Genomic DNA, 24853 nt, shown 5'->3' with positions numbered 1-24853 from the left:
AATCATAATAATGGTAGCAGTGGTGGGGAAGGAGAGTGGGTTACATGAGTTAATATCTGCAAAGTATTTAGACAACTGCTTGCCTCACAGTTGGTGCAGTTTAAGTGTTTGTTAAATAAAAGAGTGTCATTAAGCGTTTACTCCCAATTTCTCTCCACTGGTATGTGCCTCCTTTCCCAGTAGACAAAGATGAGCTGGAACTGGTGAAACAAGCCCTTGGCGACTCGTCATTTTAAGACAAGGATAGTCCTTGTCTCCTGGTTACCAGGATGTGAATGAAGCCAGACCAGGCGAGGGTTCGGCCCCTAGAGGTGCACCCGCTGATGGAGCAGCCTGTGAGCTCCCATTGCTTTCTGGCAGGCTGAGGTCCACGCTCCGCAGAGCCGGGTGTCACTAGTGCATGCTAATGACCGGGTCTCCAGTACAGTGGTTACCGGGGTTCCGGGAGAACAGGAACAAGAAGGCAGCATGGGAGACAGGGCCGCCAAGTCACAGCCACGCCAGCAGTTACCCTGCAAACTGTCTTCTGAGGCCTGCCCGTCCCCAGCCCCCTGCAGGAGCAGTAGGGACCCGCCCCACCTCTGCTTTTCCTCCCTTAGTAGCCATCAACTTGGCTGTTAGAAATGATAACATAAAAACTACTTTTAAAACCGACCAAATAAATGCACCAATTTATTGAAGCAATAAAGGGAAACAGTTTTGTAACATCTTGGTTAATTTTACTTGGTTCCTTTGGTTTTTACTGGAAAATACCACCATCTATATTTTACGTATTTTTAAGAGGTTACACAAACATGTCTTTAAAAAGACTGCTAAACACATTTTAAAAGACTGAGAAATTTAAAAATGAAGCAAATAATGGTACCTGGATGGTATTATTAAGCAGCAGAGTAAAAGATCTGCTTTAGGTGTCTAAGGCTGATCCTTACACAGGTCACATAGAAAGCTGAGAAGGGTCTGCAATAATCTAATGACCGCCTATACACCGACATCATTGCAGCTGTAATTTTAGAAATGTCTTAATTTATATTACATAGTTCTTACAAAAATATACAGGGAGTTCTCATAAATACAAGCCAAGACTGGGGGATATGGTAAATCTCTCTTGGAGCCATAAGGACGACAGGCCCTTGGACTCGGCTGGGAATGGGCCCACACACCTGCTCTTGGAGCTCCCCTGGTCTAGCTCACGTGCTTTGCGAACACAGCAGCCTGCAGCCTGACATCATTTTCTGCTCTAGTGCAACACACACACATGCACACACGTGAAATCCCCAGATGCCTGGGGCTCCTGGGACCATCACACCACACAGTTCCTGTGCCAGGTGGGGAGGGGAGGTTAGCAAGGAAGTGGGGTGTTTCTGCTTCTTAAGCAGCAGAAACACTGAGCTTCAGTCTCGTTTTACATCTCTGCCAGTTTGGTTTCCAAGAAAGGGCTAGCACATCCGTTTGAATCTTCACTTTCACAGTTGAATTTAAAATTCTGGACATTTGGGGCATGGCACCCTCTCACACTGTCCCTAACAGTGTACTGCTGACCTCAAAGCCTATCATTTAATGTGTCTTTTTTCTCTTACCTTAGGCAGCTCACACTTGCTTCTGTGAATCACCAGACGAGGTGCATAGGTTGTTTTTCATTTACACTGACATGAATACTAATGCACAGGGAGCGATCGCCAAGCAGGTCTGGTGTGTTTATAAACTTCATGATTGTAATTCTTGTTACTATAGTAGTTCGATAAGCACACCGCTGTCTTGAAGCCTTTTTTTTTATGTAATACACACATAATGCAAGGTGAAGAAAACTATCACTTGAAGGACAACTATTTCCCTAAATTATGACTTGCACCTACAGCAATGAGAAGCTTTAAAGTATTTTAAAAAAAAAATCTCTAAGCTAATCTCTTGCTTCGGATTTTGAGATTCTCCACTGCTGTTCCCCCATTCTGTATGCACAGCACAGATTCCTGCCAAGCCTATTACAGTGAACAAACAATGTCTTCTCTGTCAGAACAGACAATGAATAGTATCACAAAATTCTCCTCTAATGTACAGCCTCCATTCCCCCCACCCAGACCCTTCAGAAAAGAACAACTAGGATGAGGACTGATGAGGAAAGCATTACTCGCCCCTTGCCAATCTGAAAGTGCATTCTAGCAAGCTAAGGACTAGGTCATGTCAGCCATATATTAGCTGCTAAACAGAGAAAGCTGACAAGTTTTTTTTTTTTTTTTTCAATTGGATCATATATTTGTGCATTTCTGTGGGTTGTGTCCTTGGGTATCTCTATCAGGAAGGAAGGAGGCAGTTTTATCAGATGTAATTTCAGGGCTTAGCAAAAATGGCTTTTGGCTACAGACTGAGTAGCAACAGGGGAGCTTCATAGAAATGACACAGCAATTTGTGTTAAAATATTGGCAGCCGATTCATGAATGCTAAAGCTGACTATGAATTCAGCTGCCTCTGTTAAGCCTTTATTCCCACTAAGCTTACGATTCATAAAGAAAGCGCCCGGAGTTACTCCCCTGAAACATACAGTTATGATGCTGACAGACTTCTCTTTGAGGTGTCTGTCTGTCTGTCTGTCTCTCTCTCTCTCTCTCTCATATTCATGAAAAGGCGTTAAGGATAGGATTTTCCAAAACAGGAACTTCATGAAGTATTTGTCACCAACCCAACCACAGCCTTACAAAGTGGTATTTTCATGAAAGGAAAGCATGGATTTCTTTACAATCTTCCACATTTTTAAGTCTTAGTTGGTATAAAATATCATGATTCCCTTTCCTTTCCCTCTGTGACATGCATACAGCACAGATTTTACTGTAACCTCTGAGAATTGCACCACGCTTTCCCCATAGAAGACAAAATGCTGGGGTTCTTTTTAATAATCAAACCACACTAGCTATTGTTTTCGTGAATGCCAGAGAGAGATTAACACGAAGAGGGAAGTACAGCCTCCCCTTTCCTCCCACACATGTGTAGTACGACTCGGTGAGCTCCCAGATTCTGATGGCATTCTCCGGGTAACACGTTTAGGAGGCCAGCAGGATGTCCCCACTGTTCGGTCTTCTTCTCTCCCTCCCTCTTTCACAGCACCCTAGGCTCCTATTAGACGGCACAATCACGCCTGTGTGTGGCACCACCGCAGTCTGCGAATTCTAAGGATGGGTCCCCCTTATTGTGCATCGGTAATAGTTACCTTGGAGAAACGTTTGTCCAAATAAGAAATCAAAGCTCTGGCAATGTACTCCCTCTGAAATGCTGTGGTGAGAGTCCTCTCTTTCTTCTTGGCCTGCAACCAAAGAGAAAGAAAATTAGGGGAAAAAAGGCAGATGGATACAGACTGCGAAAGATACGTGTCCAGTTCGTTGTAAAGCACGCTGGCAAATTTAAGGCCAAACACTGAGGCTTTTTATTCCTTCCTGAGCAAAGCAAGCTGCAAAGTCGAGGAGCAGCAACAAATAGTAAATAAATAAAAAAATTTCTCTAACATAAAAATTAATGTCTGATCAAACACCCATCAATTTTTTTGCTCTCTCCATATTTTTCCTAATACTACGATAAATAAATCTATGTGTTATTGCACGGTTAATATTAAAATTCAAATATCTGTTACCCAAATTTGGAATAAAACAAGTGATTTATTTGAAGAGTATTTATGCTTTTAAATAAAGTAAGCTATGATTTAATTATGAGAATGTCTTTTTTTTAAAAGAAGATTTTATTTACTTGACAGAGAGAGAGAGTACAAGCAAGGTGAGTGGCAGGCAGACAGAGAGGAAGCAGCAGGCTCTCCACTTAGCAAGGAGCCCGATGCGGGTCTCGATCCCAGGACCTCAGGATCATGACCTGAATTAAACAGGGCAGATGCTTAACCAACTAAGCCACCCAGGCACCTGAGAATGTCTTATTAAAAGGAGCATCTTCGGGGCACCCGGGTGGCTCAGTCCGTTAAGAGTCCCACTCCTGATTTTGGCTCGGGTCATAACCTCAGGGTGGTGAAATAGAGCCCTACACCAGGCCCCATGCTGGGCAGAGAGCCTGCTTAAGGTTCTCTCTCCCCATCTGCCTCTGCAATGCGTCCCCAGCCCTATGTGTGCACACAGCATGAACTGTGTGACCTGACATGCAGATCCCTTGATCCCAAGTTGTTTCTTCACCCACTCCACTGTGGGAATCAGTGTACTTCGGTCCCATCCATGGCTTTGTTCTAGTTTTGGTGCCCAGCCTTTCCTCTGTTCCCCTTTCCTCTCCACATCTTTTCCCATCCTCTAACAAATATGTCCTATGCTGAACCTCTGATGTAAGGCACCATAATAAGTGCAGCAGGAGAGGGAGTAGGGGAAGAGGATGGAATGAATGACAGGGTGAGCTTACACCCTAAGGGGAATATCCTAGCTGTTAACTAAGATTCAGAACTTCTCAATTATTTTAACAGAGATACAATTCCTACAATTTTTATATTCCTGTTTGAATATAAAAAACTGAACACAACACGAGCCTTCTAGATTTGCATCTAGTGATGTTCTATTATTAGGAGACATATGATCTTAGACTGTATGTTGCTTTCTTCCATAGCAGAGTCAGCAGATTATTTGTATTATCTCAAGGTACATCTATTGTCTCCCTGACAGTTACCAAGTGAGAAATGGCCACCTTTTGTTTGCCACTGCATTCAGCTATTATTATTATTTTTCTTTAATATGCCTATAAAGACCAGAATAAGACACACAATCATGGGCTGTCTTGTTCCGATCAGATTCCAGGTCTTTCCACTGTCAATCATGCAAACTGAGAGGGCAGGGCAGCTTCACTGGGTGAGGGCTTTGCAGACAGGAGCCTTTCCCAAACCACCTTTTGCTCTTTCATTAGATTTTAAAACAAACCTCCTCCTGAAACCCTGCCAGGTGGATATATTTAGATGTGGATTTCAACTGTAAACATCTCCACTTCCCTATATCTCCATGGTCGGTCCCAGAGAACTCTCCTGAATTTGTTAGAAATAGAAGCAAGATTTGATTATCTAAATCAAACTGCTACAGAAAAAAAATAATGAGAAGAATATTTTTTCTTAAAATGCCAAATCTTATTAATATGTATTAGAAATAATATGTTTGCAGATGCTTCTCTATTACTAGATGGAGTAAAGAGTCTAATTTGAAAATTAAGCATATAACCTGACAGTTATTTTAATAACATAAAAGTGGTGCATAATTTTGCATTTTCAGAATATGCATTTCATGACTTAAAAATATTTCAAAGAAACAAGGTAATCAGGACAGTGTGGTACTGGAACAGGATAAACCTAAAGATCAATGGAATAGGATGTACCACCCAGAAATAAACCTCTATGTCTATGGCCAATTAATTTTTGACAAGGGTGCCAAATAATCAATGGGGAAAAACAGTCAACCAAAAAATCTAGGACAACTGGATAGCCATGTTGCATGTTTTCATGCAAAAGGATGAAGTTGGGTCTTCAACTCAGACAATATAAAAGCTAAATCAGAAAGAATCAAAATCTACATTTAAAAGCTAAAACAACAAAACTCTCAGAAAAAAGAATAGGGACAAATCTTCATGAGCTCATATTTGGCAGTGGAGTCTTATATATGACACCAAAAGCAAACGCAACAAAAGAAGAAATTGATAAATCGGACTTGATCAAAATTAAACATATTCATGCTTTAAAGGACACTATTAAGAAAGTGAAGACAACCCAAAGAATGGGGGAAAATCTGGGCAAATCATATCTAATAGAAGACTTTTATCTGGGATATAAAAGAACTTTTATTAACTCAATAATAAAAAGACAATCTGATCAAAAATCGGCAAAACATCTGAATAGATATTTCTCAAAGTAAATATACAATGGCCAATGAGCACATGAAAAGATGCTCAGCATTATTAGTTATCAAGGAAATGCAAACCAAAACCATAATGACATGAGATACCATTTCATCCCCCATAGAATGGCCATAATCAAAAAGTCTACATGGCAACAAGCATCGTAAGGATGATGACTGATCCAATCAAAGAGAAATCCCATGCTTTCCATGTTGATTTCTTTTTCCACTGAATGGAACTTCAGAAGTGAGGCGTCTACTCAAATATGACCCCCTCTCCCCCCACTGCATATGCTATGTCAGTGGAATGCCAAACTCTGCACTGTTTCTTCCATACCTATTTCACTGACAGAATTTTCATTAGGACTGTTAGCAGGTTCTTAACACAGATGATGACATTCATAAGAAGGCTCAAGAGTGAACTCTGGTAATTCATGATGCTTTGCTAACTTGAAGGCTTGTTCTAGCTAAAGCCACTCAGAAAAACTGACATAGAGTTCAATTTCTGGGCCACTGGGACCCTGAGGGTTGGGATATGCACCTGACAGATGGCCTGACCCAACCCCCAGCTGGCACTGCTGAGTAGGAAGAGGAGTGGTTTTTTGGTTTTTAAACTTATGTCCTTACAGTCCCTTCTAGGGAAATAGAGTGATGTTGACAGCATATCCCCCTGCTATCTGAGTAGATAACTACGGGGACTGGGTAGCAGAGACTCAAGTAACCCAACTCCAAATTCATGTTTGACTTTTAAAAACTATACTTGGAGGCAGGTTATCCACTCACTGTGAGACCAGAATCATGAAGCTCAATTAAGGATTTTCAAATGTAAAAGAAACTTAAAGGTGACCTACAAATCAACCCCACTTGATACTTGAACACTTTCTACAATGTCTGTGACATCCAGGTTATAAGTATATAGAAAGGACTTGGTTAAACATAACAGCTAAAGGTACTAAGCACAGAATGAATCACAACGCCTACTATATAATAATCACTCAATATTTATTACTGAATGAGTGAATTGATTTTAAAAAATCAGAGTAGATTTGAGGATAGTGCTATATAATAAAACTGCTCTCCCTTGCAGTCCCTGAAGACAAGGAAAGGAGCAGGATTGCAGGGCACTCATGATTGGCGTGTGACCGCAGTAACATATCACACATGCAAACACCATCCAAATAAATACTATCTTTTATTAATGCTGCAGTGGAAACAAACCAACATGATCTGTTAATCGAGCCTGTGCTAGGATTCCCTTCCGTAATGAAGGGCTCCCAGGAGGAATTCGTTTCTGTCTCTGGGAAATGCTGTTAGATTTGAGCTGGAGTAAGGAAGGTTCTTTTTCACACAGTGACTTAGTGGCTTCAACCTCATTGGGGTCCTGGATCTAACTTCTAGGGCCATACGGAACAAGTCCGATAATTTCCCTACATGGCAACTTTTCAAAGACTCAAAGACACCGAATTAAAGAAGTTCTTCTTTTCCTGCCCTTGAGCCTCCCCTTCTCCATTTCAAAGAATATAGTTCTGAGTACCAGCTACCCTAACTCAAAAAAGCACACAGGCTGTAAGAAGAAGAGAGCTAGGCCCTGGCCAGGCATGCTCACAACAGCAGAGCAGGCTAAGAGCCTGCTTCAGCTACAAAGCCCAACTGAAGAAAGCAGCCCAGTAACCAAGCACAACATCCAGTGGACAAGGTAACCTTGATATCATTTAGGAAATCACCCTTATGTGGGTTTTGGTGATAGTGCTAGAGGAATTCTTGTGGACCAGATATTATAGGGAGGCAATAGGGAGCTGGTGAACTCAGGACTGTGGTCCATTTTCATCCTGGAGACTAATCACAGCTATAGACTCTGGCCACTGGGCAGTGATTCAGGGTAAGAGCTATAGTTCTTGAAAAGATCTCCTGGCAAGATCAAGAAAGACCATGGTACCCAAAATAGACACTCAGTCCCAGACATTTAGATACATAGGAAGAGAAAGAGCTGAAACTTGCATGGTCAAGGAGTGAGTACCATAGAAATCTGGAAGTCATTCCTGAGATACCAGATCCTACACTTGGGTGGCAATAAGGGCCACCTGGAATGCAGCACTGGTCATCCCAGTCGTCAGCAGTGGGGCAATACCATTCTCAGCATGGGAGATTAAAATTCAACAAACAATTCAGCAAGCACTGAGCAAGATGTACTGTGGGCAAGACACAGAAAGAACACAATGAGAGATGTCTTCCATTGCCCTGGAGGCTGGGTTGAAACATCTTCAGTGTTTCCTGCTTTAGTGAGAACAAGCTCAGACTTGGGGAGGGCATGATGATACATGCGAGAGGAATGACTGGGGAAGAAACATGGGAGGCGGGAGGAAATATGCAGGTGGCACACAGGGTGGCTAATGCTTTCAATTTTTGATTGTTCGCTTCCAAATGACCATGCTCAAAGGCCCTCACTCCAGATGAAGTAGCACTTCATCAGTGAAGAGGAGAACAGGAAACACGTACTTGTGTCCGTGTAAATACTATAGTCTTACTTAGAAAACCTGCGATCATAGAAGACTTTTTCACCAGCTACGTTAGACTGTTGGGATGTATGAATCTTACACTTGACTAAAGCAAAATCTAACTTTCTTTCATATATGATGCTGCTAAGCCAAATCTTTCCTACTGCCTTTTTGCCATTTAATTGGTGGTGATGATGGTGAGGTGGTTACATCATCCCTGTGCCATTTCTGCCTCTTAGATCTGGGTCACTGCGTTAAATGTCAAGATGTTCTTGAATTCTGTTTCTCTCCTTTGTTATGACATTAGCCATCTCTCCCAGCTTTGGGCCATGCATTTGTATAGCTGTACCCAAGTGAGGCCTAATGTCGGCTAGCACAGGATTTGGTTCAAATACCAGAAACCTTTCTCTAGGAAGATAGCAATTTATTAATCAGTTCCCTCTGGATATACATACTAAGTCAGTTATTAATCTAGCTAATTACACACATCCCCTATTTGTCCAAATGATAAATGTTAGCAATTTGATACACTTTGGGTATAAAAACCCCATAAATATATCTATAAAGTAATGCATGCTATTTCTTATTAATCCATCTGAATTCTATGATGGGTCTAGTAAATTGTCAATAGAATAGAGTCCAATCGCAAAGCACAGACATTTCCTCCCATTAAAATTTCAATGACTATTGAAGTCCTTTGCCATAATCATGCAAGAAAGTAAGACTGAATATGCTCAATGGTAAAGCAATTAAAAGGGTAGCTCATGTCAATGTATCTGGATGTCACTGATGTCCTGAACCATACCGGAAAACCATAATTTACAACGGATGCTTCTTTCTCCCTCATCTCCGGATTCTCGACTTCTTGGGCTACACTTCTCTCCTTGTGAGGCTCCCTTGTATTTTCTGGCCATTTTTTCTTGCCAGCTTTCCCAGCTGTGGCTCTCTTCTCTTCCATGCTTCCCTCGCACCCCAACCCCCTACCCCCGCCTGCCCTGGCTGCTTTTGCTCACACTTCCAGCCTTCCTGGGATTTTCGGAAAGATTCCAGCTTTCATGCCATCTGATATCTCCTGCCTCATTTCTCACACATCCTAACAGCTGAAATCCTTGAGGTCCGCGAAGCAACAGTCCATTAAGAAAAGAGTATTTTCAGGGAGTCAATTTTCTTTACTAAGAACAGTAAAATGGAAGAGGCAAGGAAAGAAAGTTCAGAGGTACCAAAAAGAGGCCACTATGAAGATAAGATGAAAGTAAAAAAAAAAAAAAAAAAAAAAAGGCATCAAAAAGATGTAAGTATGACACTGGGAAAATAATTCTTTCTGAAAATCCTCTTAAATGGTGTGGTTTAATAAAAATAATCCCCTTTCCAAGGGGAACATATTTTTCTTGAATTCTGGGGAGCTGATGATAAAAATTCTTTAACCACATATCCTCATACTATCTACGATATACAGAACCCAGGTAAGCATAGATACAGTTATAATACACACATGGAGTTATTAACATATGACATTTTATTAGCAAAAACCTGCTTTTTATAAGAGTGTTACTTGGAAAGAGGCCTAAAATGACACTATTTCCCATAAGCCTTATCTGTGAGCATGCATCTCAAGCAAGGCTTGGACTTGAATTCCTTGCAGTTTCAATATTAATAGACAAAATATCAAAATAACCAAAGTGCTCAATAGGAAAAAAAAATCCTTTATTCCTAACAAAAGACAGAATAGTTTATAATATGCAAATTCGATGTATTTAGGGAGAGTTGCATGCTTCTCAGGCATCTAAACATAAAGCAAAGGACCACAAACACTAACAATAAAAAGATTAGCTCTGGAACTTAAATGTTGCTGTAGTGACAGAAATACATAAATTGACTCCCCTACTTACTAATAAATGAATTGGTAGGAAAATAAATATTTAAAAACATCCTTCTTTAGGCAATGTAAATAAACATGGGAACACCCACCTGGGTGGCTCAGTTAGTTAACCTTCCAACCCTTAGTTTCAGCTCAGGTCATGATCTCAGGGTCATGAGATCGAGCCCCACTTTTGGTTCCCTGCTCAGCGGAGAATCTGCTTGAGATTCTCTCTCTCTCCCTCTCCCTCTCCCACCCCCACACTTGCTCTCTCTCTCTCAAAATAAATAGGGATGCCTGGGTGGCTCAGTGGTTGAGTGTCTGCCTTTAGCTCAGGTCATGATCCTGGGGTCCTGGGATTGAGTTCCATATCAGGATCCTTGCAGGGAGCCTGCTTCTCCCTCTGCCTGTGTCTCTGCCTCTCTCTCTGTGTCTCTCATGAATACATAAATAAAATCTTTAAAAAAATAAATACATCTCTAAATAAATAAATAAACAGGGCAATGAAAGAGGTCATTCATTCATTCATTTCCTTACTCATCTTTTAGTGGTATTTCCTTGCTAGAAACAAAAAGTAAACACTACTCCAGTCCCCCCCACTCTATTTTATCTGAGAAGCTGTCTTTTGGGATGCAACTTAAGCTGCCATTCAGAGACCCTAGAGCTTTGGTTTGTCTTTGCCTCTTGGTGGGTACCTGACTGGGCAGCCACTTGGCACACTTCCCTATCACAGAGCCTCGGATGGGCCTTTAGACGTTTCCCAGTGAGGGGTAATTTCTGTTTTCTCTAGTCTTATGATCACCCAAGGGACAATGGAGCTGGAGAATCCATGATCACTGAGATTTCCTGGAAGTTGCTGCATGGGTGTGCACATATGGGTGGGGAAGGGGCACAAGCCAGGATGACTTCTCCTTCCCTAACTAACTTCCCTTCACTAACTTGAAGTTTGCTTAAGTGGGCTTTTGAGAAACCTCAAAATTCATAGAAATCTACTTACTGTTAGAAGTCCCAGCTGCAGATTGCAGAGTAAGTTCAGGACAGAAAGAGCTCTCCCTCACACTCCTGCTTAAAGTTCTGCAGAACTGGCTGTGTTGTTTGTGTTGGCCTGGGGCAACGGCTCCGCCTGTGAGGTCAAAAGGGGGGATATATTTAAGCTGTGGCTGTTTTCCTGGCAGCTTTCCACATTATTAAAGATTGTTGTCTATAAAGTGTCTGAGTTTTGGAGGAATGTGTAGGAGGGTGTGTGTGTATGTGCTGGGGGTGGGTAGGTTGGCTTTTTTTTTAATATATATATTTTTTTAATCATAAGAGACACACAGAGAGAGGCAGAGACACAGGCAGAGGGAGAAGCAGGCTCCCCACAGGGAGCCTGATGAGGGACTTGATCCCAGGACATGACCTGAGCCAAAGGCAGACACTCAACCACTGAGCCACCCAGATGCCCACAGGTTGGCATTTTGTAGATGGATTTTACATCTCAAGTAATTTTATAGTGCCCCTTTCTATATATGTGTGTGTGTGTGTGTGTGTGTGTGTATTATAGACTATATGTGTATATCCATCTCTATATATGTATATAAATAGAATATATATTTTATATATGTAGTTGGAGAGCATATACACACTTATACACATTTGACCTCTTCAACCTGAGACTTTCAACACTGCCTGTAGATATCACACCAGAACTGTGCCACTGATATCATATTCAGGTGGCCATTCCCTTATGAATTCAGGCTAGTTTCATGAAATGCTAGCATATGTATGACATTTCAATCATTTCTCTAATGGAAAACAAATACTAAATGACCGAAGTTGAACTTTCGAGAAATTTTTTTTTAAGATTTTATTTATTCATTTGAGAGAGAGAGAGAGAGAGAGAGAGAGAGAGAGAGAGAGAACATGAGTAGTGGGGAGGGGCAGAGGGAGAGGAAGAAGCAGGCTTCCCACTGAGCAGGGAGACTAAAATGGGGCTTCATCCCAAGACCTCAGGATCATGACCTGAGCCGAAGGCAGATGCTTAACTGACTGAGCCGCCCAGGTGCCATGAACTTTAGGGAAATTCTAAGACACTAAGTGTCTCAGCATCCCAGGGAAAGTCAAGGAGATTCATTCCAATGGAAATAATGTGCACCTAATAATGTACTATCAATGCTCTGTAAATAAATATTTGCTACATGATGATTTGTAAGACATGGTGTGTTCAGAAGAACTGAAGGTATCATGGTGGACTCCACTCTACTGAGCTGCATCTTCTCTGCAGGCTGGCTACATTTGGAATACTGTACTTTGCATGTGTGAATACAAATGACTGTGTGCCACATTTTTGAGCCTGTTATGGGTTGAAATGTGTCTTCCCCAAAATTCACATGTTGAAGTCCTAATGAATGTAGCCTTATCTGGAAATAGGATCATTACAGATAAAATTAGTGGAAGAACAGAGAAAAGTAGGCTCCTGAACTATTATGATTAGTGTCTTTATAAAAGGGGGAGATTTGGATACAGAGAAACATATACAAGAAAAATACCCTGTGAAGACAGGAATGTATGCAGCCACAGTCCAAGAACGTACCAATGGCTAAAAGAGAGGTCTGGGACAGAAAGAGCACAAGCAGGGGGAGCGGCAGAGGGAGCGGGAGAAGTAGACTCCTCGCTGAGCAGGGAGCCTGATGCAGGACTCGATCTCAGGACCCTGGGATCATGACCTGAGCCAAAGGCAGCCAACCACCTGAGCCACCCAGGTACTTTGAGAATTTGTATATTTAAACACTGTTTTCAATAATCAATTAAGGGGGGATGCCTGGGTGGCTCAGCGGTTGAACGTCTGCCTTTGGCTGAGGGCATGATCCTGGGATCTGGGATTGAGTCCCACATCGGGCTCCCTTAAAGGAGCCTGCTTCTCCCTCTCTCTATGTCTCTGCCTCCCTCTCTCAGTGTCTCTCATAAATCAATCAATCAATCAATCAATCAATAAATCTTTAAAAAAATAATTAAGGGAATAATTACCAAAACAACATAAAGTAGAATAACTTCCTTTTAATAATATCTTTTTTTAGTTGTGAGGAGAGTTTTATTTTTAAAAATTTTATTTATTTATTCATGAGAGACACAGAGAAAGGCAGAGACACAGGTAGAGGGAGAACCAGGCTCCATGCAGGGAGCCCGACATGGGACTCGATCCCAGGACTCCAAGATCACGCCCTGGGCTGAAGGCGGCGCTAAACCACTGAGCCACACGGGCTGCCCATGAGGAAAGTTTTGAAAGGGCTCCTTGAGAATTTGGACAGACCAAAACTCCTAAGGAATTTTTTACTTTACTGGGACTATTATATTTAGATTGATATAACAGATCAATTCACATTTCTTCAACTCCTCCTCTTGCTTAATTTATGCTTTTCTTGGTCATTGAAAAGTCACTCAAAATTCATGCTCAATTTCTGCCCTCATTCCCTTTTCAGTGTTCCACCATTTAGCACTTGCGCCTGGTTGAGTTGGGTTAAATATAACTTTAGAGTTAAAATCAAACCCACAATATTTTAGCTCAACTAATTTTAGCAATAAGGAAACCAGTGCCCAGTTGTGATCACACAGCTCTTTAGGGTCTGAGCCATGGACATAACCCAGGCCACTTTTCATTCATTACCATCTGCTCTATGGCAGTGGCTTCATCATGTGTCATGTATGCTACCTGTGTGCATTCTCAGATTTGGCTTCAGGGTTGGTACTTTTTTTTTTTTTTTTTTTTTTTAGTCTCATCCAAAGATTCTACTACACTGCCATATCCAGAACAGGCATGCCAAAATGTCTGTTTAAATATGTACTATTTATGATATAGCTGAGTTTCTGTAATAAGATACTAGCAACTGATAACACATGACTGCCCTTTAGCATATTGATTTTTTTTAAGTCTCTTCATTCAATATCTAGAACATATTCCCGTGGACCTGCCTTGCATAACTAATTGGCATGATGTACAACTCAGGTTTTATTTTCTTCATTGTTTGATTTCCAGACTAATGGCATTTTAAGTGAGCCTGAGATCTGGGCTCAGCTACTGTGGCCTTTTGTCTGGTCAAAGAAGGAACACAAGCCCATCTAACTGATCAAGTAAAAAAGGAAGAGGAATGGAAAGACAAAAATGAGAGAAAAGGAGAAAAAACCCTCAGGCTTTAAAGATATGAACTCCCTTGGACAAAGACACAATTTCTATTATAGTTGGTAAAAATCACCAGAAAACAAATGCTCCCAGAGGTTGTATCTTAGCATATAACACAGAAAGAGCTAAGAGCAATTTCCATATTAATCAGCCCAAATGGAGAAACTGATGTCACCTTACAAGCCTAGAAAGAAACAAAAACATCCCCCAAATCTAACTGTGAGAGCCAGAAGCAAGAAATACAGAAGCAGCTTCCTCACTGCAGAATTACATTTTTTGTCTGCCATCAACAGGTGTTGCCATGGTAACTATCCTATAGTTAAGAAATAGTAGAGGCAAGGAAATCTATACGAAACCACCATAGAGGAAAGAATAAGAAAGGTGCGCTGTAGCAAAACTAACCTCAGACCTAATAGAATGAGCAACCAGAGACTTGCTCTGCCATTTGTCAGATCTTTATGTTCTTTGAAAGGGACGCCGCGGGGGAGACAGGTCTCAGCCCAGGACTGTGGTCCTTGGAGGGGGCCAGGGAACTCTCAGTGGGGGGCTGCTGTGGCCCTCAATTTATTTCAGGTGCTAATTTACCTTCCCACTCCCATGCGCACATTGTAGCTTTTTGATGACTTTGAGGGGAAGGTTGCAGCTGAGGAGGGTCATGTCTGGAAACTTCTAAAAAGTGAACATCTATTAGTGGATGACTTCCTTACTATACTTCTACCTCTTGCAGGTAGTATAGGTAGTGAGAATTTCTCTGCTCTCTTCCTTCAGATGGAGAAGCTGGGTTTACATGCTATGAATTAGTGAAACAGTTCACAGCTCTTTCTTCATATGAACAACTGTAACCAGTATCTGTAGCTCTAGGAGGGAAATAACCTCCTCAGCGCCTGGCTAAAACAGAACCCATTTCTATGGTCCTCCTTTCACAGCTCATGGCTTATGATTGTGCCCCCTATGTTTAGCATCATGAGTAATGAAACAATTATTTCTGGAATTAAATGCTACATTCTTATTTTGTAAGCTGTTGCTTGGCTCCTGCAAAAGGGCACCATCTATCTCCTTTTTTTTTTTTTTTCCACCAAGCTCTTTGTTGTTGTTCAAAGGACCACTCCACTCAATAAATGACATGAATTAATATACTTTGTTAACTTCTGTGATTCTTCAAAGTTAGGACAGCTGACAACACAAGTTTTTAAAGGATAATGACTCAAAAGGTGGCCTGAGAGACAAATCAGCGTGGGAGCAGGGATATGAGGCATTAAGAGAGTCTTGCACACAAAAGACGGTGGAGATGTTAGCAGATTTGCTCTGAGACCTAGCTACTAACTCTCTTGCCCATTTCTGAGACTCAGTTCTCCTTTCCATAAAGAGATAGAAGCATTCTCTACTTCAATGAGGCTTCCATGAAATACTGCAGATGAAAGTGTTCTGGGCATAAACAGTAAGTAAAAGCAGATGTTGGAAATACTATTGCCACTTGTTTTTCAAGCTTTCTGCTGTGTTAATATTACCTATCACTTTTTTGATGCTAACTGGGCCACAAAATTTGCACATAAAGTTTCTGGCAGAAGATTTCTTTCCTTATCATCATTTGGAGGTGCTTATCTGATTTGGATGCCACGGTCTTCTATTAGTTCCTTTTCTTTTAACTTTGTTTTCAGCCTGGCAGATTTGTATCACGGACGTGGGTGTGTGGGGCGCGTGAGTGTGCAAGAGAGGAAGGGGTAATGGAAGGAAGAGAGAAAGGAAGAGTGAGAGGAACACATGAGTTAAAGGGGAAACTTTTCCTTCACATTCCACAGATATGCACCCATCTCTGAGTGTTCGTTATTTTATCTGCAATCTGTAGATGGCTAGCACTGTTTCCGGCGGCCTTCTACGCTCTTCAGGAGAAATGATTCTGGGGATGACACTAGTTTCTGCAACCAACTCTCAGCTCATGATGCTCTGCTTCTCCACTCTCATGGTGAAGGGCTTTGCCAACTGGAGCTGAAAATGTAGAAATCCTATTTCTCAAACTGTAACCCCTAGAACTTTGTTGCAGTAAGATTCATACCTTCATTTTTCTTTTCTTCTTCTTTTTTTTTTAAAGCAGGGGGAGTGCAGAGGGAGAGTGAAGATCATAAGCAGGCTCTAAGCCTAGTGTAGAGCCTGACGTCAGGCTCAATCAATCTCACCACCCTGATTTCATGACCTGAGCCAAAATCAAGAGTTGGACGCATAAGCAACTGAGCCACCCATGTGCCCCTCTATCCCTTCTTTTTTGTTTGCTTTTTTTATTAAAAAAAAAAAATCTCTCTTTAAAATGTTGCCCTTTTGTTTCTGAGGGGTTTTGAATGTATCCTCCCCATTTCACCCCTTCCAATCTGTTCCTCACTTTCCCCTTTCCCTTCCACCCTGCTGTTCAGCACATTCACCTACTCACCAAATCTCATAGGTTCTACAACTTTGAGTGTTTGTTACAGTAAATTTTCAGTTTTGTTGTAATACATGCTTATTGAGAAGGCTCACAGAATTCAGAAAGGCCTATTATGAAAAATGAAAGTTCCTTTTCACCTTATTGTCCCAATCCCACTTCCTTCCCTAAACGTACATACACTTAGAGTTGAGTAAAACACTTATTATTATTTTTTTAGTAAAACACTTTAAAAAGTGTGGAGAGATAAAAATCTAGAGGGTTTTTTTTCTTTCTTTGTTACATATTGGGTAATACTAAGCATCTCTACACTAGGATTTGTTCAACAGTTTCATTGTGCTCATTTGCTGGATGTTAGAGAACTTTCCATGTTAGTGCATACAGAGTTACCTTTCCTTTTAATAACTACAGAGCACTCAAAGGTATGGAGATACTATATTTGGGCCAATGGATATTTAGATACTTTTGGTATTTCTCAATTAGAAACACTCTCATACTTCTCCGATTGACTTATTTCACTCAGCATAATAGCTTCCAGTTCCATCCACGTCAGGGGGGCACTTGATAGGATGAGCACTGGGTGTTATTCTATATGTTGGCAAATTGAACACCAATAAAAAATAAATGTATAAAAAGAAAGTGAAAGGTAAAAAAAATAAAATAATTCACAATAAAAAAAAACCTCTCATATGATTGCTCTTGCATATGTCTCTCTGGTTGTGAGTGAGGATACTGATAGGATAGATTCCCAGACACGGGATTGGGAGGGTCAAAGGGCATGTGCATTTTTCATTTCATTCTCCCTCTCCTCACTGACCTAAAGCCAACGTCATATTAATATATTGCCTATGCAGCTGTGAAAGAGAATGGATTTCTCTTTTCTGTTGGGTTTCACTGCCAATTAGATTAATTTCTCTTAATACCTTCTGAGATTCTTGAGTATCTCTATCTGCTGATGGTATGTCTGGCCTGGCTTTCCAGTGCTGCTGTGGATTTGTGGATCCCTCTCTTTATTTATTTATTTTTTTAATTTTATGAGTGAAGAATAAAGTAACACACCAATCATTTACTTGGTCAGGCATACAAGATCCATGAGACTTCTTGCCTGGACAAGGCCTAACTTTTCTTGACTCCTCTGTATTCACCTTCCACAGCCGACCAAGTGACTTACTAAAATGTAATACAATCACTCAACTCCTTTGTTTAAATTCCTTCAGTAACACCCTAATGCTTGGTGGGTGCTACAGGTTGCATTTTCTCTCTTAAAGAATGTATGCTGATGTCCTAGCCTCCAGTCTCTCAGAATGTGACCTCATTTGGAAATAGGGCTTTTACAGAGGTAATCAAGTTAAAATGAGATCATTCATGAAGGTGGGCCTACTCCAAAATGGCTAGTGTCCTTATAAAGATGAGAAATTTGGACCTGGAGTCAGACATGCATGGGAGAAGACGGCATGGAGAAGCACAGGAAATACATCATGTGAAGACACAGGCAGAGAGTGAATCATGCTGACCCAAGCCAAAGAATGTCTGGGGTTACCAAGAACTACTATAACCGGTTTCCCGTACAGGTTTCAGAGGGAGTGTGAACCTGCCGACACCCTGGTTTGGAATTCTAGCCTCCAGAAATGTTAGAAAATAGATTTTTATTATTCTTAGCCACCCAGATTGTAGCACTTTGTTACAGCAGCTACAGGAAACTAATACCACAGGTAAAGCCCAACCTCTGACGCTGTCACACAGCACCTTTCATGCAGTGGCTCACTGCCCGTAGTATCTTCCTCTCAAACTTTCATGTGAACAACATCCTACTACCCTATGTGCTCATGACCAAAGGCGCCAGGATGCTTCCTCCTCCTTGCTTCTGAGCACACTGGTCCTTCCACCCAAACACCCTTCCCCATGCCCGCATGAACTGCAGACATGCCTTCGCTGATCTCCCAGGGCCACCTCCTTCAGGAGCTGTTTTAGACATTTCCCTGCCAGGCTCCTCGGACATATAGGATTGTCCCTTGAGTACCCTCTGTGCTGTAGACTTTGATATCATTTTGTACCTATTTGTTTATACACATCTATCCCCCTCTTCCATGCTATCAGCTCACTGAGGGTAAACCCATTATCTTAGCAAAGTCCCTACAGAGAGAATGTCCAAAATGGGATTTTTCTGGGTAAACAATGCACAGTGCCATGAACTCTAAGCAATGTTTCATAGACTTTATCCTGCAAATGGTTGATGCACACAACTGGTAACGGCCGAGGATTCCTTTTCTACATATTGAATATGTAACTGCTTTCTAGCTTGTTATTATTTTTGATGAGATTCATTGTTCTAATCAGTCACACTGAGAAACTTTAGCTGACTGCTTCCTTCATTAGCGTGGTTCATTAGAGACAGAAAGTAGATCAGTGGTTGCCTGGGGCCAGGGGGAGTGCAGAAGATGGGGAAATTGTATGACAGCTAAGGACTGAGGGGTTTCCTTTCAGAGTTATAAGAATTCTCTCAAGTGGATTACGATAATGGTTGCAAAACTCTGAATATACCGAAAGCCACTGAACTGTAGAGTTTAAATGAGTGAATTGTATGACATGTGAGTTATAACTCAATAAAGCTGCTTTAAAAAAAAGAAAAGCAGGATATAATTAATTCAATCCAGTCTACAAGAATCACCATTAAAACAAGTCAACTCGTTTTTTTTTTTTTTTTGCCAAACATCTGCAGAGATAAAAGAAAATAAACCCTCCGCATTAATGATAAAGAAAACAAACAAAAACCATATCCTGTAATGTTTGCAGCATCCTAAAGAAAATATGACAGCCACCAGGACATTTTACATCAGACCCATGTACTTGGACCATCCTATTGCCAAGATGTAGCAACTTACTTAGGCCTCAAAACTTTTCCTTTGTCTTAAAGTATGCAATTCTCACTTCTTTCTCTCTGTGCCATATTAGAGATGTGTTTAATTCAAGAAATACAAGAGCAAGGAGAGAACAAAGATAAAATGACAAATGATAGCCAAGAAGGGAATTACTAAAATCTACCAAATTTTAGATAGTGGAGGGGACATCAGTTATATGGTGAATCCAATTACATCTGGGTAAGTCAAGACAGTAGCATTTGTCACGGTGTCAAGCAAAAGACACAGTTATCTTTAACACCTGTGAAACTGTTCAATATGTTTTCAGAATAAACAAAGCAAAGAATGACAAAAAACAGACATCCTGGTGCTGATTCATATACTGTTTCTATTTACCACCTATAAGGTAAATGCCTGTCACATTTCCTCTGTGAAACTTCAAACTCCCTGAAGACAGAGAAGGTAGCTAATGGGTGTTCTCTGATCCCACCATTCCACACCCAGACCATTCTGTCAAGAGTCAGCAATTGCTCACAGGGTACAGGATACAGAGTCAACTAAGAATCTCATTATACTAAAGAGATTTTTTTTTTTTCCTTTTTAGTAACACTGTTTTGGAGCAAACCTGATTTACTATATGAAGTAACAAAATCTCTGTAATAATTGATTCCATAATTGTTACCATTCTTTGAAGCCCCATGTCTAAGAACTTTATTTTGGAGACATGTACACTATGAAAAACCTCCAAAATCAATAGGTTGTTGGCTCATGAACGTATTTGAGCATGGCTCAATGAGCAGGATTCCACTGGATCTACCCAGATTGACACATACTACAAGTTCAGCTTTGAAAACTTACTCAGAACTTTATCTATTTTAGAGGCAGCTTTTAATGTAAGCACAAAGATGTTAATCATGGAAAGGGAGGGAATAATTTTGCCCTGCAACACGTCCTTATATAGGTCATATACTCCAAAAATGACTCTTTGCTACTGATATCTCATGATTAGTCACCAAGTTCAGTACATATTTGGAAAGCATGTACTTACATGTAATTAGCTAAGTTAAGTTATGGAGACAACCATGCAAAAATAGGAAAAAACATTCTCAGGGTTCAATGTGCTAGGATGCAATCAAGAAAAAAAAAAAAATAACACCTCTCACACACATTCGCAAAGCAAGAGTCAAGTGTGCCACTTCTAAAGGCTCCTCAGTTTCTTTGTAGGGACTTCCCAAGCCTCTTTCACCTCCTTTCCAAACAAACTCACCTTCTCCTGCCTCTGCCACACCAGAATATTCTAACTCCTTCTTCCTGGACCACTTAGCTCCAAATCTTGAAGGTTCTTCTTTGAGAGATATACTCTTCCTTCTGTCCTTAGATTCTGCTCAGTTCATCTGGCATCAAGTATTAACCTACCTATCTCATATTGGGAGTGAATCCTTTCTCTACACAGTTCAAGCAGATACACTCTTGGGTCTTTTCCTGGATCTTTCTTTCTACCCCTTCACTTACTCCCTTGAGGGAGAGAGAGGGTGACTTCTTTAATGGGTGACTGCAGGAAGCATGAACGAGGTATCCCAGGCTCAGCAACTCCCTTCTTCCTCTAGGGAGTGGGGCTATCTTCTGGGAAGATGTGTTTTCCTCTGATCTTCATGCCAATAGTTTGAGTTGCTCCTTTTGGGCCCACAGAGAGGCTTGTCCCTGCCACTGTGGCCTGTACTCACTTCTGGAGTTTGGCATCAGCACAACAGATAAACCCCGCACTCCAACCTGACCTTTACTAGTAATAAAGGTGATATTTGCCCTGACAATTATTTTGTCCTATCTCTTAATTTTTTTTCAGAACTTGGGAGTGTCTGAGAAGTGTCACTATTATGGTTTATAACAAAGACTCTGGCATCATCTGTACATGTATACATTAATATACATAAGTATATATATTGATTAAATAGCTTAAAAAATTGATATGAGATTGTGTCCCCTATCCCTGCCAGGATATAATTTTGGGTTGTGTCTCATAAATCTTTGTCTCCAGGGCTTCACCACAATGCCCAATATATAATAAAAATATGCTCATATGGGTTTAAGCCATGACTATACTATCCAATTAAGGACATATAGACGATTGAAAACAAATCTTAGGACTGTAATATTTGTGTGTCCAGCTACTGGTTATGACTTTATTAATGTATTTTTGGATCACTTAGAAGTATTAGCATAAATTTAATATAGAGTATAAAATATGATAAATACTGCGATCCTGCAGAGTAAATTTAACTGTACACTGAGCAAGAAGAGAGAATAAAAGCTAAGGCATATACTCATTTCTTTCATTAAAGTCCATCAGAATCATTTCAACAAAACCCTGTCTTTGAGTTTACAACAATCTAACAGTGAATTTTATGTAATATATATCAAGGTCTAATTTCCAAAGCAGTAATGGCAATCATAAGACAAATTTTCATGTACCTATGCCTTATATTTTCGTGTTATACATTACATTATCCATTGCTCACTCTTACATAAAAAGCCTCCCATACACATAAAAAGCTACTAATGTGCAGTGTTGTTGGGAAATAATGACTTGGTTGTCTAAATGTGTTTTTGAGTGTTCCTCCATGAAAAAACAAAAGTAAATTAAATGCACAAGATTATAATTATGTCAAGATAAACACAGTATTTCAATAAAACTCCAGAGGTCAATTAACGTGATACGTTACTAATTTCTCTTCAATTTTACTTCTAGCACACAATCTTTTTTTTTTTTTTAACTGAAATATGCCTTTATGGAATGCTAACTGAATGCTAGAACAAACATATGGTACTAACAAGCAGTCCTGAAACGCAATAATGCTGGTAATGAATACTTATAGAAATCCCTCTTCTCCAGTTTTCAAAAATGTTTCACACATTTTTTCCTTCGACTTTCACAGTATCCCCTTAAAACAAGAGGGTAAATATCATCATATCCACTTTATAAATGGGGAAACCGAGGCTCACAGAGGTTCAGTGATACTTCTAAGGACTGGCAGGGCTAATGCTCCATTACATATTGCTGACTTCCATTTGGAGATTCAATAGTTACCAAGCACCTACTGTGTAATAAACCTCAGACTAAGGCTGAACTAAAGATGGTTCCTGGTCTCTCCCCGGTCATCCTATTTGACAGAGGACCAGTCATCAACATGCAAATGGCATGTTCAATGTACTCCTTTAATTTTATATACAGAAAAAAACAAAAATAAGTTTGCAAATATTTTTCCTATAAAAGCAAAGCTAGGGAAGACTGCTTTAAAATTAATACAGCTTAATCATTTACTTTAGAAATTAAAAACATGTTTGTTACTTCTCAATGCTCAAATTCAAATGATAGTGTTTCAATTAAAATTGAGACTCCAAATTAAAAATATCCTTTGGCATTTTTAAATGGATCACTTAATCTTCTATCAAATGAATGAGAATCTGATCACATAAATTAGTCTACCTCATTCATGTACCAAAATGTCAAAATGACTCTAATGAAACAAACTTAGATTTACATAGTCATAGGCACTGTGATGAGAATGTTGCTAGAGAAGACCCTTTCTGAAGCTCTGTTCTGGGGTTTTACATATCAAAAATCACAGACAGGTATCAGCCCCACTCTGTAGCTCTCAAGCCGTAATTTTAATGGAAGGCTGCCTCTTCATAAGTGCAGTTGTCTTAAAATGTCAAAATAGGAGAGAGAAGACCCATGTTTAGTCCTGAAATGAAAAGGAACAGCACTCCCATTGCTTTTTATCTATCTCTTTGCCTATAAGTTAATCAATGAGTAGTAAATACATTTGGATTTCAGGCAGGTTTCCTTTGAGGCAGGAATAAAGAGAAGCAATTGTGATGCTGAGAAACCCAATGAAGCAACAAAAAAGAAAAGTAGGTGCATGAGTCAATCAGCGGGTGAGGTGACCCCGCAATTGAAGCCTCACTCTTGCTGATAAGCTGGCAGTAGACAGTAGAGCATGTGCTCATTACAAATGAAACACAAACCCCCACCTCACACCTCCAGGGGTTATCAATCTTCTGGAATTGAACAAGCAGAGAGGTATGCCAAAGTGTGTTTTACTTGTCCATCCCCATCCCCTTCCACCACCTTCTTCCTCTAGAGGACCGTTAACTTCCTATTTGCCTTATACTTTCCTTGTCTAAAGTCCATCTATGTTTTAAAGAACTCTTTTAATAAATGCAGCATTATATCTTAGGTAGAGTATACTTCCCTGTCAATCTGTAAGTTGTCTCTGATAGGGTTTGAGTGCTGGGTAGATAATTGTGATGCCAACATTATCACAAGCCCAAGTTAAGCATCATGCACAGTGCCTGAGGGCATGGCTCTCTTCTGTAAAATGAGCACTGCTGCACTAGCGTCCCTTTTACATGTGATAAGAAGAAAGAAAAAATGAGAACACGGAGAAGTCCTAATTTATATAAATCATTGTCAGCTGCCCTTTAAAGACTACTTAAGCTTTTTTAAACCATCAGGTCCCAAATTGTCACATAAATTGCTACAGAATGATACATCTATTTATGCATTTCTCTGGGTTGGATTAATTAAAAATCTAAATCTTTCTGTTCAAGCTTACCACCTTCTTTGGCTTATCATACATGTACAAGATTTTGGCAGCCCAGAAAAAGAGGACTAATTTACAAAATAATTTCATTCCAAGAGTTCATCTTCAAACCTGTCATTAGGGCACGGAATGCACGTTCTCATTAGAATGAGTAAATGAAGGTTATTACATTCTTAAGACAGCTTATAATTTTTATAAAGTTACGCAACTTTGTGTAAAATAAATAAACTAGTGAACATTAAAACCCTACTTATTATATTCAGAAGTTTCCTTTGGCCTTTTTTTTTTTTTTTAAGATTTTTATCTATTTATTCATGAGAGAGAGAGAGAGGCAGAGGGAGAAGCAGGCTCCCTATTGGGAGCTTGATAGAGGACTTGATCCCAGAACCCCGGGATCATGACCTGAGCCGAAGGCAGATGCTCAACCACTGAGCCACCCAGGCGTCATCCCTCCTTTGGTCTTTATTTTGTAGAAATATTTACAAAGTTGCCATCAGCAAAGAAACACTATTTTCAGGTATTATATCAGGTATGCACTTCCATGTTTCAAAACAGTGTGCATATGCCATTTTTAAAATTATAAAATATTATTTTTAATATTCTTGTCACATCCTCATTGTTGA

General features: G+C 40.2%; 1 protein-coding gene across 3 annotated transcripts in view; it reads right to left on the bottom strand.

Annotated features, from left to right (window-relative positions):
- The window catches only part of PAG1 (phosphoprotein membrane anchor with glycosphingolipid microdomains 1), a 137783-nt gene that overhangs the window by 57299 nt on the left and 55631 nt on the right, over positions 1 to 24853 (bottom strand). For 2 of the 3 annotated variants that reach the window (XM_077876450.1, XM_077876452.1), the window contains 2 exons: positions 11197 to 11322; positions 3200 to 3292 (listed from right to left, as the gene is read on the bottom strand). The gene's annotated coding sequence lies outside the window, so the exon portion shown is untranslated. The remainder of the gene's footprint in view (positions 1 to 3199; positions 3293 to 11196; positions 11323 to 24853) is intronic. The other variant, XM_077876453.1, reaches the window with a different exon arrangement.

This window comes from Canis aureus, chromosome 28, assembly GCF_053574225.1.
Source record: "Canis aureus isolate CA01 chromosome 28, VMU_Caureus_v.1.0, whole genome shotgun sequence".
NCBI lineage: Eukaryota > Metazoa > Chordata > Mammalia > Carnivora > Canidae > Canis > Canis aureus.
The sequence above is the reverse complement of the archived record's forward strand: the minus strand, read 5'-3'. Positions and strand labels throughout refer to the sequence as shown.